Below are 13659 nucleotides of genomic sequence, written 5' to 3'. Positions count from 1 at the left end.
TTCTAAGCTATTACTTTACTGAAGGCTCAGCTTCAGTAAGGATGTAAGTATTAAAGAGACAGATGAACAATCTTCCCCTGCCTACATGGAATCCAAGATGCTTAGAATTTGTTTCAGTTTGTAAGTAGTCACGCTTCAGACTATCTCAGCAAAAGCCGTTCTCACTGAAGAATCATGCAAAGTTTCCATGGACATCATTAATGAAGAACACAGACCAAAGTCAACAAATATGTTTAGTATAAATCCATTGTGTGTAGTAATCCGAAAGGTGTCAGCCAGAGAACAACTTAAATCAAAATACAAGCGATAGCCATCTCTCTCTTCATTAGCAGACTTTACTGGGTGCATCCATTAAGTCATGCAACATATTCACATATTCCCATCTTCTTTGCCTGTCAACCTCCTCTCGCTCCTCACAAAGGACACTGAGCTCCAAATTATGTTGACAGAACAGGAACAGACAAAGGATAGATGGTTCATAACAAAAAACATGCCTAGAGCAAGGATGTCTGATATCTGAGAGCTTCCTTTTGGATGTTTTCCTTTTGGATAGAAGCTCTGACCCACTATTTACACCCCTATCCCAAGCTCTCCCACATATTTTTAAATTACAACTTTCCAGATGTTATCTCAATGGAGACTGGCCAGATTTATGGGCAGGATCTCGCTTAACTCTAAGCCAAGCTAGTGTTTTGGCCTCACTGGAAATGAGATTAGGTCTGAGATTTGCACCAGGGACAAAACCTGCTATTCCATGCCAGAAATGGTCAATTTTTACAATGCTGCTTATTTTTTTGTTAGCACTACTGTATAATATCAGTCTATTTTGGCATTATCATAACAGCACTTAAGTAGGGTAATAGGATAGATGAGGCATGGCTGGAATCCACAACAAAACTGCATGTAAACGGAGATGGGCAACTAATTCACATCTAGACCAGCTCAACAGAGTTTTCCAACTCCAGTAAGTGTTTGTACAACACAAGGTCAACAAGGCGTTCTGCATGAGCTGTACAAGTGTTGTTTCCAAGTTTTAAGAGATGTTAAAAATTCAGGAAATTTTGAAGATTTATTGTGTTAAATCCACAGTCTGATGCTGTATTTGTGCACTGCCCATCACACTCAATAAAATGAAATTTGGAGGGTAAATAATATATTTTCCTTTCACAGTATACTTTACTTCTCCCACTTCCTTAACACAAAATAGACAGAAACAAAACCTTTATGAGTCTTTCTCTACTTGAATATATCACAGTTTTAATTTCCTCAAGTTTCATTGCAAATTATGGTTTCTTAAAATACTCACTTCCTAAACACCAATTACTTTTAAATTGTCGGGAATGAGAGATAAATTTACCCTTTCTCTTTCCCTAAAAATCTTGTAATAAAGGCAGTAGGATGCATATTTTTATATACAACACACATTTACAGTATAACTAATTCTATATGGCATCACAGTCTATATTAAAAACTGACCTTAGTAAATCCCCCTTATTTTTATGACTAATCTAAAATACACCACTATAACTCCTAGAAATATTATTTGGACAGCAACAAAGAACGAAATATTCATAATGTCATAGATAAGTATGGTTAAGCACAGAAGAAAAAAAGAATGTTAAAAGTAGGTGCTGTAAGATGACTTTTTGAGAAAGACAGGTTACAAGTGAAGTTGCCATAATTGTATCACACCAGATATTGAAAGATGGATTGCCTGCTGCTTTAATGTCCTGGAGCGAGACAGATTTTTATGGTCTGCTTCCCTTTCTGAAACAGGCTTCAAAAATCTTCTTAAAATTGATAATGAAAGGCTTAATGGATTGAAAACAAGAAATACCATGGTTTCAAGTGACATATCATCATGTCTCATGTTAAAATCTGTACTTCATCCCACAGAGAAACTATGCATTGAAATAAGACTTGAGTACACAACTTCCAGCAACAGAAATAAAGTCATGTGAGAAGGAAACGCTCTCTTGTTTTTCACTTCCTATTGTTCCGCTTAGTAGTACATTTTCTGCAATCTAAATCTAAAAGCAGTCTTGGAGCAGTCACAGTGATTCAGGACAAGAAGAACCTTTGTATCAAGCATGCTATACACATGCAACCCTACCATTTCCATCACCATCCAACGAAAATGTACGTAAAACTGAGGAGTTGGTAAGAAGGCTACTTTCTGCAGCAATGACAACCGTCTTCTGTGTCTAAGTGAAAGAAGGATCTGATCCCTAACTGCTCCAATAATATATTTTTAAGCAACAAATGCTTTCATAGAAGAGATAACTGTTTATAATTAACAGAATCATTTTTCAATTTAAAATATTTTTCCCAAAAGAAGGAAACTAAAGAAAAACATGAAACTGTAAGAAGCCAGCCAAATCACCAAAAATACAGAGAATGGAAATTTTTCCCTTTACAGCGAAAACTGCAGAAAAAATGTTTAACATGTTTTAATCAAGCTTGAAGTTTTAAGTGGATGTTTCTAAACATCTCCCCTCAAACATTCCCCCCTGCCTGAGGCAACTAGACTCCAGGGTCAGAGCACGATTCTCACCATGTGCTGGAATCCAGGAACTACCCCCACAGGTGGAACCTCCTCCCAAGCAGTACTTCTGGTGCCCTGTGGGAGATGCAGTCAGCCACGATGCTGCACCCAGGGAACACAGGGCAGCATTTCTAAACAACAGTTTTAAAGTTTCAAGCCAACATTCCTCATCACTCCCAAATGCAATGAGGAATACAAACAGCCTTATGGACCTTTATACGCAGAAGGGCTATGGCCAGTGACAGGCAACCAACCATGAAGAAGCACCAGCTGTCCTTTCCTAAATGCAAATGCTGTGTCTACACCCAGCAGACAAGCACAAGGCTACACTACCCAAACCTCCCACTCAAAACCTAGTCTGCTATCACATGCCAGACTAGAAAAAAAAAAAAATTATCCATCTTAATTTTGAACTGAAGAGACCTCAGCAGGACAGCCCCAGTTGGTTGCAGGGCTGTGCTCTCCAGCTGAGCCAGGAGTCTCTTGGTAACACATGCATGGTGCAAGAAGCAAGGACTAGCCCATGCCCCCAGGAAAGATGGCTAGTATTGGCTTCAGACTGCGTGGTACCTCAGTAATAGCATGCTGCAAATGGACCAGGTCTACTGTCGCAGCCAGCACAGCCCAAAAGGAACTGACAGGCACAGCAAAACATCTAGGCACAGAAGACACTGTATGTATCTTATAGGGTTTTACTTCAGGCTAGATCTGGTCCGAGCAACAACTCTAGCACATCTTTTAGTTTATATTCATCTTAAAGGAATCCCAGCTGGGCCACCATGAGGTATATGGAGATGGACAGTAGGTGGAAAAACTGAAAGATGTGCATCAAAAGCCCACTCCTGACACGAACCACAACACTATAAATGCACAACCACACTCGAGAGCATCTGTGAGTGAAGGGACAAGGCTACTCTTGGAGATATTCTTCAGATGCCAGTAAATCTGCACAGTACCTTGAACCACTTGATTCTTACTCGGTAACTTGGAACTGCTCACTGAAAAAATTCTAACTCAAGATCAGAAATTGGTAAATACCACTGTACCAATTCCAAATTGGAATTTACCAGTTTCTGATTATTGGGTTAGAATTACTATGTGATTTTAGTAGTGTTAGAATTAAACCAGTTACCAAATTTATTAAAGAAAACTCAAACAGGACTATTTATTACAAAAGATGATCTGGATCTCTCAGCTTTGCACTTTCACAGAAATTGACAAATGGTGACTGAAACCAAGCATTTTCCAATTTACTGATGCAGTTCAGTGGGTACTTCAGGTATTAATTTTTACCCTCACCTGATACTATGAAAACAAACAAAAATCTCCACACTTAAATTCTTCAACTTTTCATACATTTGTTCTATTCCCCATTGAAAGTCATGCACAGTCTATTTGAAAGATAAAAAATGGAACATATTTCAGCTGAACGAATCAGCTCAAAATCTTGGGTTAATAGCATTTATTTTTGTGGCACCCTTGTAGAGGTCTTACTGATGCTTTTCATTGACACATCTTTCACTTACTTATCATACTGCAATGGAAGACTGAGCAAAACCCGCTGCTACGAGACACACCTGCTCCCCACACACAAGAGCTCTGCCCGAACAGCAGGCTGCAAGAGAGGTGAGAAGGCAAAATCCTACTTGCTAGGTTTCCTACTCATCCTACAAAAGAAATTTTCCAAACCAGTCCTCTCTTTTCAGCTGCACAGTAATCACAAATGTTTAGAACATAGGACTTCACTTCAGTGATGACAGAAGTTCATGAGGACCATGCAACAGAAGTGAGAGAGAGACAGGTTGCTCAGAGCCTGAACACCGTCACAGCACCCTCATGTCCTGGCTCTCAACGTAGGCACACTGCTGATCCACTCAGTTACTTTCTTGAAGCGATTTTTTTAAATCTTAGGGTATAATTCTTCTTTAATTTTTTCAAGTAATGAAGAAAGACCAGCCTGAGAAGCAAGAACCAAGTTTTGCAAGTGAAGCATCTGCATTAAAATACAACAAGCATTATAAGCAAATATTTCAGGCTGTGCGTACTTCTTGAAGTTCAAGAAACAATCTAATCCCCTAAGGAAACACAGCATCTGTATTGTATTGGCACGGGTGGGAAGACAAGACTGAAGTGATTACTGATTTCACCCTGGTTTAGCAAGAAATAGCCTTGAAGCAGCCTGATAACCAACTTCCTTATTGGGGCTCTGAGAGGACATTGCTTGGTCTTGCACCTGCTGCTTCTTGATTGTTGAGAGGGCTGTGGGATTCATAACCTGGGGTTTTTTCTCAGGGAATCTCTATCGTTGGGCTGAAGTTCACCTGACTCTACTCACTGAGATTTCATCCCGTTTATTTCTCCTCTTTCAGAAAGAAAAAAAAAAAAAAAAGAGGTTTAACTTTTTATGAGCTGTTAATTTTTTGTCCTCAGAAATCCACCAAAAGTTATATAACCACTTTCACAATCGCATGCTAAAAATAAGAGCTGTTCAGCCAAATGCCACTGCAATTTTTTATAAGACCTGTACGTCCAATTCTGCAAGACCTGTGGAAGCACAAATATCTCCTTAACTGTAGCAGAAAGTCAATCAGGAGCTCCTTCTGAGACAGACATCGGTCTGTATAATCCCCAAGTTCAAGGTATTAAAATACGAGTGTATGTATACACACGTGTATTTCCAAGTCATGACTTAAAGTAATGCTATTCGCTCTTGGAGCTGATCCCTCGTGGGGTTTCATAATCACAAACCATCATTAACCCAAAGCAAAGAAAAAAAGGTACAAAGGGGCACAGGTTTCAAGCACGAACTATTTTTTTTTTTTTTTCTGGTTTGCCTTTCTTTTTCGGGAGCGTGGAGACGCGACGCACGACGCTCCAAACGCTGGGGGGGACCTGGCCATCCAGGTAACTTCCCAGGGCGCTCGGAGCGAGGCAGCCAGACCCCAGCGCCGCTCTCGCTGATTTCGCTCCGTGCCCCTGCAAGCGCCCCGCGGGCGGCGGGGTCTCGGACGCGCCGCTCCCCCGAGGCGAGCGGCGGCCCCGCCGAGGTCCCCGCGCGGGGCCGGGCGGCGGAGGGGCGCGGTGCGGGACGGGGCTGCCGGCGGCCGGAGGCGCTGCGGGCGTCCCCGCGCTGTCACCGCCACCGCGCCCGCGGGCCCCGCCGCCTGTCCCCGGAGGGGCGGTAAGAGGGCAGGGGAGGAAGAGGAGGAAGGGAGCGAGCCGGCCGCAAGGGCAGCCGTGCCGGGTCAGGGCGCTGGGCGCTCCCCGGCCGCCCCATACCTGCACCGAGGCGGGGAAGGGTCCGCAGCGCGCTCCGTCCGCCGGCTATAGATACCAAGGGGCGATGAAGCGGGGTGGCGGTCGCCGCCCTCTGCCGCTGCTGCCGGTGGCGGTGGTGCGAAGCCCTCGCCGGCTGCAGATGCCCATAGGCGCTCGGTGGGGCCAGCGGTGCGCGGAGACAGCGAGGCGGCTGTGCCGGTCCCGACGGCTGCGAGCAGCGCGGCACTGGCTCCGCGCAGCCACTGCCCGAGGAGAGGATCAAGGCCCCGCTTTCGATTGGCTCCGGTGGCCAAACAGCTCACACCGGCCTGCCCGCCCGCCCGCCGCCTCCCGCCCGCCTCCCCTCGGTCGCCCCACGCGCTCCGCTCCCGGCGGCCCCGCTCCTCCCTGCCGCCCGCCGGCTTCCCAACCTGGCGGGCACAGCCAGCTCCGCTCTTTCCCCCTCACACCCTCCCGCTCCCCCCTTTCGCCCCCCCCCTCCCCAAGACGACGTCCAATCCCGGGCCCTTTGTTTATGTCGGGACATTCTCACCCTGGGTCTCACAAAACACCCTCCTTCCCTTCGCATCTTCCTCCGTGAGCTGAAGGACTCGCAACTTTAAGCATTCATGACATTTTGTGTCATGCTCAATATTCAGACACGTTTGTTCTCTGAACATTTCAAAAAATATCCCTAGCTGGTAAAATTAAAAGCATGCAGTGCCTGATCACCTGAGGGCTAAATCTGAGGTAGGACAAAGCATTCTTTGCCTGAGTTGAGTTTGCTTTTCTTACGCTGTTTGGGCTCCTAGCCCCAGCTGGGTTAACTACACGTCAAATCTTGGCATGCACAGAAAATAGGATCAGGATGCCTTCTCGTCCTGATCTCAGGTTATTCACTTTCAGCGGCTGTGGTTGTCATTCCTTGGTGCATCTTTGGTGTTGGTATTTCTTTTGCTCAGGATGACTTAAGTGACCCGTGGAAAAGTATTCTTCCTCCTGCAGATGTGCTGTAATCTTAAGGCAAATCTTAGACTTGTCTTCTGGGCAAAATGACAAGCCTTTGCTTTCAGTATGACCCTCTGTTTAAACAATATACAGTTGAACCAGATAAATAGGTCCTGTGGGTTTTCTCCGTGCAGGAAGATGTTGTAATATTTCCAGTAAGCATGCTGGCAAAATTCTTATTAAAATTAGGGAGAACAAAATGATGAGTTATAATAGATGCACTCTTAATTAATGCAATGACCTGCATTTAACTGATGCTGTTGAATTAAGCAGCATCTATAGCTGCTCGTACATTAGATGCCATTAAAAGTCAATATTTATCCAAATTTGGCAGATTGAAGCGTTTGAGACGGAGAATGGAGTTGCAGAGATACCTTTGCAAGACACCAGTATGTACATTTTTAATGGTGACCTCCATATCCTTTTTAATTGATTCTGTATTAATTTTTTTCCCTACAAAATGGTATGTTATTTTTCATTCCCTAGAAAGCATGCATACTTTTCTCTCTTTGGGGCATACAGAACTAGTTAAGAATGGTTTTGTTTATATTTTGTACAGGCAAAAGTCAGAAAAATAAAAATAGAAATATTGAGAAATATATAAACCCAGACATATTTAGAAATATCCATACTTGGAGTATAATAGAGCCCTCATTTAAAAAACTTTATTAGCAAAAACATCCCTCACTGAATTCAGTGAAGCTACACCTCTGGAACTTTAATTACCCCCCAAGAATAACTAAAAGATCCTGTTTCTTTTCTATTATATGTTTTTCCTTCACATATTGCCAATTTATTTTTCCCTGGAGAAATGAAATTGCTGGTTTAGAGACCAAGCTACATTTCCAGCCATGGCCCAAGAGACACAGAAGCCACTGCTTCTCTGTCTCCTCCCCCAACACCTCTGTCACAGGCATCTCTCCCTGCATGCTCCTGATCCAAATGACTGGCTGACATATATATATATATATATATATGTGTGTGTGTATATGTATATATATATGTGTGTGTGTGTATATATATATGTATACATATATATATATGTGTATTTATATATGTATACACATATATATATATATACGCACACACACATACACACTAAGTATTTCCTTAGTCAGAAAGTGTTGTCTGTCTTCACTCTGACTTTTTTCTGGGAAGAATGCAGACTCCATTTTCAAGGCCTCTTTATAATTTCAATGCAAATTTTATATCCTGCTTTGTGTTATTTAAGGGAAAAAGCTCTGAACTCACTACAGAAGTTTTCCTGTAATATAGTCTTTATAGTTGTCCTAACGGACCAAGAACTTTCTTTGGTACAGATGACTTGGGACTTAATAAGATTTTGTACTTCCAGAGTTGCTACTTCCCATTAGTTATTTTCAACATTTGTGTTTGTTTCCTTCTGTGTTTGGATTCCTTTACAGCACTGATAAGTTTCCCTCTATTCTTGTTCAATTTAATAGCTTTTAACCTGTCTGCTTTATTTATGTCTGCTTAAGTGCTTATTTAATCTTTTCCCTTATAACTATAATGACCTTCCACAGGTTAGTATAATCCTAGAAGGTATGTGGGGAATTTAAAGATTTAAAAGTCGTTTGACTTCATAAATAATTTTTATTTTCTCATTACGTGCTTTATTTTTAAACCAGAAATGTTTCATTTTCTGTTTGATCAATGATTGTTTTTCAAACATATTCCTTTCACATGTATAGTAGTTAGCAAACTGAGACATTTTGGATTCTAAACAACTTTTTTTCTTTTTTTTACAGTTTGGTTAGTGAGAACTGCAAAAGGTCTTGATCTGACATGGGAAATACACAGCATGTTTATTCTTTGGTGTGCTCTACAACTAGAATTTTATGTCATTAAAAATACTTTAGTTAGTTACACGGGTTTTGTTTAGATTTTAAAAACTGAAATACTTATATACTGCAGATAGCATTTATCCACTGATATCACTGTAAAGCACGTTGATATTGATATTGCTGCATCTTTCCTCCACTGTGAGAGCCTAACTGCTATTGTATGCTGTGCTTAAACTAACAGACTAACCTTTTAATGTCCCGTGGCAATTACAGAGCCATTAATTCAGCAAGATGTTGAAGCCTATACCTACTTTTAATCTACAGATTTAATGACTACATTCTACTTCTGATGTGGCCACACTTCAGGAATGACTGTAATCCATGTCTTTTGTCTCACACTGAGACAAAACACAAACAACTGGTGCCCATCTCCTTCACAGCAAGGACCATATCTTTGTCATCGCCACTACAGAAACTGTTCTGCTTTGCAGCCCTGAACACAGAGCTTGTCTTGATCTGTGAACACATCTGGCAGGAGTGCCTGCAGAGCACGAAAGGCTGTAGCACAGCTCCACAGCCAAAGGAGGCTTGAGAGATGGTACAGTCAGTCACATATCCCAATGTCAGTCCTGCCCTGAGACATGATCCACAGAGTTACATAAATCAGAAAGAAGAAACCGGAGAGATCCGGAGGTCCCGACTGGTGATTATATGAATTATTCCTGTTTGTAAATTGACATATCTGCCCTGAATGAACAAACTGATAATTTGTGTCAGATTACACACATATCCTCCTCTCTTAGGCCCTGAGTAAGCAATCAAGCTCTGCAGCCAGGAGCTGGCTCAATACCCTCCTGGGAGATTGGTGTCCTGAGACTCCTGACTGTCCAAGGGGTGCCATATGTTTCTGATTCAGGTACAGTTCTACAAACTGCTTTCATTGCCTTACAAGCACCCCTAACACCCCTTTGTTTCTGCATGGTTCCTGCCTCTCGACTAACCTGCATTGTCTTGTTCTAGTCCTAGCTCATGTTTATCCACAACTTTCAGTGCAAGCTCTTTGATTTCCTGACCTGGCTCTTGATTTGCTCTTTGGTTTGAGGAAGCCCTCATTTATCAGTTTTCCTTGGTGCATTTCCACCTGGAGCTTTGGGCTGGTCTGTCCTTGGTGACTGAATCCTGGTCTTGAGTTTCTTCAGTCTCAGTGGCTGGACCTGCCCCAGCAACACTCACTTAGCACAAGTATTCCACTTGTGGCTCCTTAATAACTTCCGTTCAAAGCCACCTTTCTGAATGGGAATTATAAAACATGATATCCCGCTGTTGACGCAGAACATTTGGCACATAGCTTATCTGCATGATAATTCAGCCGCCGGTGGGATAGGTTGTATGGGCAATGTTGGGTCGTGGCTTAGGAGAAGATGCAAGAATGCAGGAGAATGTCGCGTCCCTTTAAGATTAATCACACTTGTCAAGATCTTCAATGGCTTGTACTGTTTTCACAGACAATTAGGCACCTAAATGCCTTTGGACATAGTGCACCTGTTTTTTAATTTGAAGTCCTTTCTAACATTGTGGATTCAAGCCAGGAAAGCACTCTAAGCAGCGGTAATTTTGATCTTGTTTTTTTCAGTACTTTATCTTTGCTATGTGAAAAACAACCCTAAAATATGTCTCTACCTAGACAGGACAACATCCCATCCCAGAACATGAGTAAATACTTCATGTAACTGCCAATAAAGAACTTCATTAACATGGATAAATGTATTCCTGGCAAAAATGCCATCTCTGTATTTCACAGTTGTCATGAATGAAACATTCTTAGTATTGCCCGATTCTGACTTCAAATATAAATTACTCTGTGCACACCTTAGAAGAAAAAGAAAGTGCTATCATCTTTCTTTACCTTTATTTTCTTTCATTTCATTCCCATGAAAATTTCATTTGAGCTATCTAGATGCCCTGAGCACATCTGTGTGCTCCAGGCACTCGGGCTTTAGGTAGTTGAAAGTTGTTTCTCCTTTGTGCATTCTCTTGGAGGAAATAATTGCTCCTCACAAATTTACCATTGAAAAGTCTCCAGAAGGCTCACAAATTCAGTTTACCAGATTAAATAAGATTAGTCCACACAGGGCCTGAAGTAAATTTCTCCTTGATTGGAATTTTTTTCTACCCTGGGGATGATTCTTACTTAGACTGGTGGAGGCTTAGTATCAAATGCTGCCGTACTGTTTTTCAGGAGGTCATCATAAGAAAAGGGATAACTAGTGAAGAACAGAAAAAAAAGAAGAGGGAGGGAGAAGGGTATGAAATGTTAATGCCATTTTAAGACAGAATGTGTCTGTAAATATTCACTAGTCCTCTCTCAGAATATGGTGGTCCAAAGTACCTCTCAACACTAACTTTAAAGCTGTGGTTCATTAAGTCGTGAACACTTTACAAAACCCTTCAATTTTCCAAAATATTTGAGGAATATTCTGAGCTACCCAGAACCCTTCAAAAACTGCTCAGCTAGAATGAAAGCAGTCATCTCATACACCAAAGCATCACACACATCCTGTATTTTCTGTTTCATATGGTCTATGGCCAGTCTAGATTTTTGCTTAGAACAACTTTCAGTGAAAATTAAAAGAAAAAAATTGTGTTAACGTCTCTGATGTCTGTCATCCCCTTCTCTAATTTAACCTTAGACACTCTTTTACCCTGTTTTGATGATGCTCTCTACTGGTTTTAGAGCAGACGATCCTGCTGAAATATGGGATGAAATTAATGAATGAGGACACCAGTTAATCTCCAATCCATCTCTATTTTTCCTGCTTGGATTGTGATATTATCTAGAAAAAGAAGAGAGATGAGTAGCAGAGAACAGAAGTCCATTTCAGATGAATTCTCTTCCTTCTTCACTGTCATGAGGGGTTTTGGGGACATCTGGATCTCTAGGGAACATCACTAAATAGGACCAGATAACCTCAAAATATTAGAGTCACACCAGCCCTGTCATGAATGATTCACTTGCTGTATAACACCTAATAAAGGCAATATGTGTGGAACCAGGAAGGCAGCCAATATAGCTTCTTCCAAGAACTGTGAGTAATTAACAAGGTCTCTGGTTAATTTCTTTCATGAAAACGTGTTGAGTGAGATTCTTACAAGTGGTGCTTTTTGTGTGACATTCCCTCTACTCCCAAACAGCACAAGTTGGTGCAACTTGAAAGGGGGAAAAAGTAAAAGTCAAAGTTTCAGAATTTGGGGGGAGTTTGTCTCCAGCTGCATCAGCTAGTGTATCCTTGCTCCACTTTTATTTCCTCATCTCCTGGTGGTTTTCCTCTCAAAACCTGCTGTATAACCCAGCTATAGTTATTGTATCCTTGTATAACATGCCCCAGCTTCTTGCTTTTTGAAGTGTTTCAAATCTCTGGTGTTTCAGAGGAAAAGTCATTTGGAACTTCCCTGAGATGAAAGAAGCCTAATTAGTTGCATCATGTTGCAAAGGAGAAGGAATTCACAAAAAGCTCCAAATTGTCCTTGTTTGTGGATCTCATTTCACAGCAGCTATGAAGAGGAAAGGATGACTCTCAGCCTGCTGTCACTGTTACATTTTGTAAGGAACACTCCATCTCTTTTGCTCTGTGTACTTCAAGCTTTCCCCTGGTACTGCTCTTGAAGCAGTCCATCACTGTCCATGACTGAAGACGTCTCCTTTGAACTTAACAAGCACTTTCTTCCTCACTACAACAGAGCAAGCAAGTTGTGGAAGATGTTTGAGTTGCCCAAAGCAAACAGAGCCTACCCCCACCCCAAGCAGCAGAAGATGCTCCAAGCAAACAAATAAAGTGATGGGTGGTTCCTTCTGACAGCGGGGGAGATTTTAAGTGACAAGAATCCTGCCAGGGATATGTTGAGGATGGAGTACATATGATAACAATTTAATATGTGCATCACACAAGGCAAAAGTTAATATCCCTTGTTATATTAATATCACATGGCACAATTGAATTTGATATTTTAATTAAACCTAAATATATCTCACTGATAGTGATTGCCACTGGATGTTTAGGGAAATACACAAGCATTTAACTGAAACCATCAGTTCAAACAAAAGGACAGTATCCTCTTCGATATTTCAAATGTATTATGAACATGTCAGCTAATTGTTAGGAAGAAATAATACTAAGCTGCTTCGTAATTAGGTGATGAGGTGACAGAGCACAGAATATCTTATAATGTAACATTTGCCACATATGGCTGTCTCTGCAAGCCCTTGAAAACATAATGCCTGGTCTAGATCCCTTTATGCTCAACATCTTTGCTGGCAATATGGACAGTGGGATTGAGTGCACCCTCAGCAATTTCACTGATGGACCAAGATGAGTGGTGTCACTGAGTGGCAGTGGACGTGCTGGAGAGAAGGGATGCCATCCAGGGAGACCTTGACACACTTGAGAGATGGGCTGATGCAAAACTCATTAAGTTCAATAAGCAAAGAGCAAGGTCCTACACCTGTTCAGGGCAATCCAAGGCATACCTCCAGGCTGGGCAGAAAAGTGATGGAGAGCAGCCCTGTGGAGAAGGACTTGGTGGTGATGGTTGATGAAAAACTCAACATAAGCCAGCAATGTACACTCACAACCCAGAAAGATTCTCCAATGGAATCCTGGGTTGCATCATAAGGAGTGTGGTCAGCAGGTTGATGGAGGTGATTCTCAACTTCCACTTTGCTCTTGTGACACCCCACCTGGAGTATTGTGTTCAGTTCTGGTGTCCCCAGCATAAGGACATGGAACGGTTGGATCCAGTCCAGAGAAGGGCCATGAAGTTTTTAAGAGCACTGGAGCACCTTCTCTACAAAGGTAGATGAGAGAGTTGGGGCTGTTCAGCCTGGAGAAGAGAAGGTTTTGTGAAGACCTCACAGCAACCTTCCAGCATCTTCTTGATGGGGGCCTACAGGGAAACTGGAGAGGGACTCTTCATCAGGAACTGTAGTGATAGGACAAGGAGTAATGGTTACAAACAAAAAGAGGGGAAAATTAGGTTAGGTATTAG

At 42.1% G+C, this 13659-nt stretch overlaps 1 protein-coding gene across 1 annotated transcript in view; it reads right to left on the bottom strand.

Annotated features, from left to right (window-relative positions):
* The window catches only part of GREM2 (gremlin 2, DAN family BMP antagonist), a 41270-nt gene extending 35135 nt beyond the window's left edge, over window positions 1-6135 (bottom strand). The window contains exon 1 of the mRNA XM_048299842.1: window positions 5825-6135. The gene's annotated coding sequence lies outside the window, so the exon portion shown is untranslated. The remainder of the gene's footprint in view (window positions 1-5824) is intronic.
* Between the last annotated feature and the right edge of the window lie 7524 nt (window positions 6136-13659).

The sequence above is a fragment of the Corvus hawaiiensis genome, chromosome 3, assembly GCF_020740725.1.
Source record: "Corvus hawaiiensis isolate bCorHaw1 chromosome 3, bCorHaw1.pri.cur, whole genome shotgun sequence".
Lineage (NCBI taxonomy): Eukaryota > Metazoa > Chordata > Aves > Passeriformes > Corvidae > Corvus > Corvus hawaiiensis.
The sequence above is the reverse complement of the archived record's forward strand: the minus strand, read 5'-3'. Positions and strand labels throughout refer to the sequence as shown.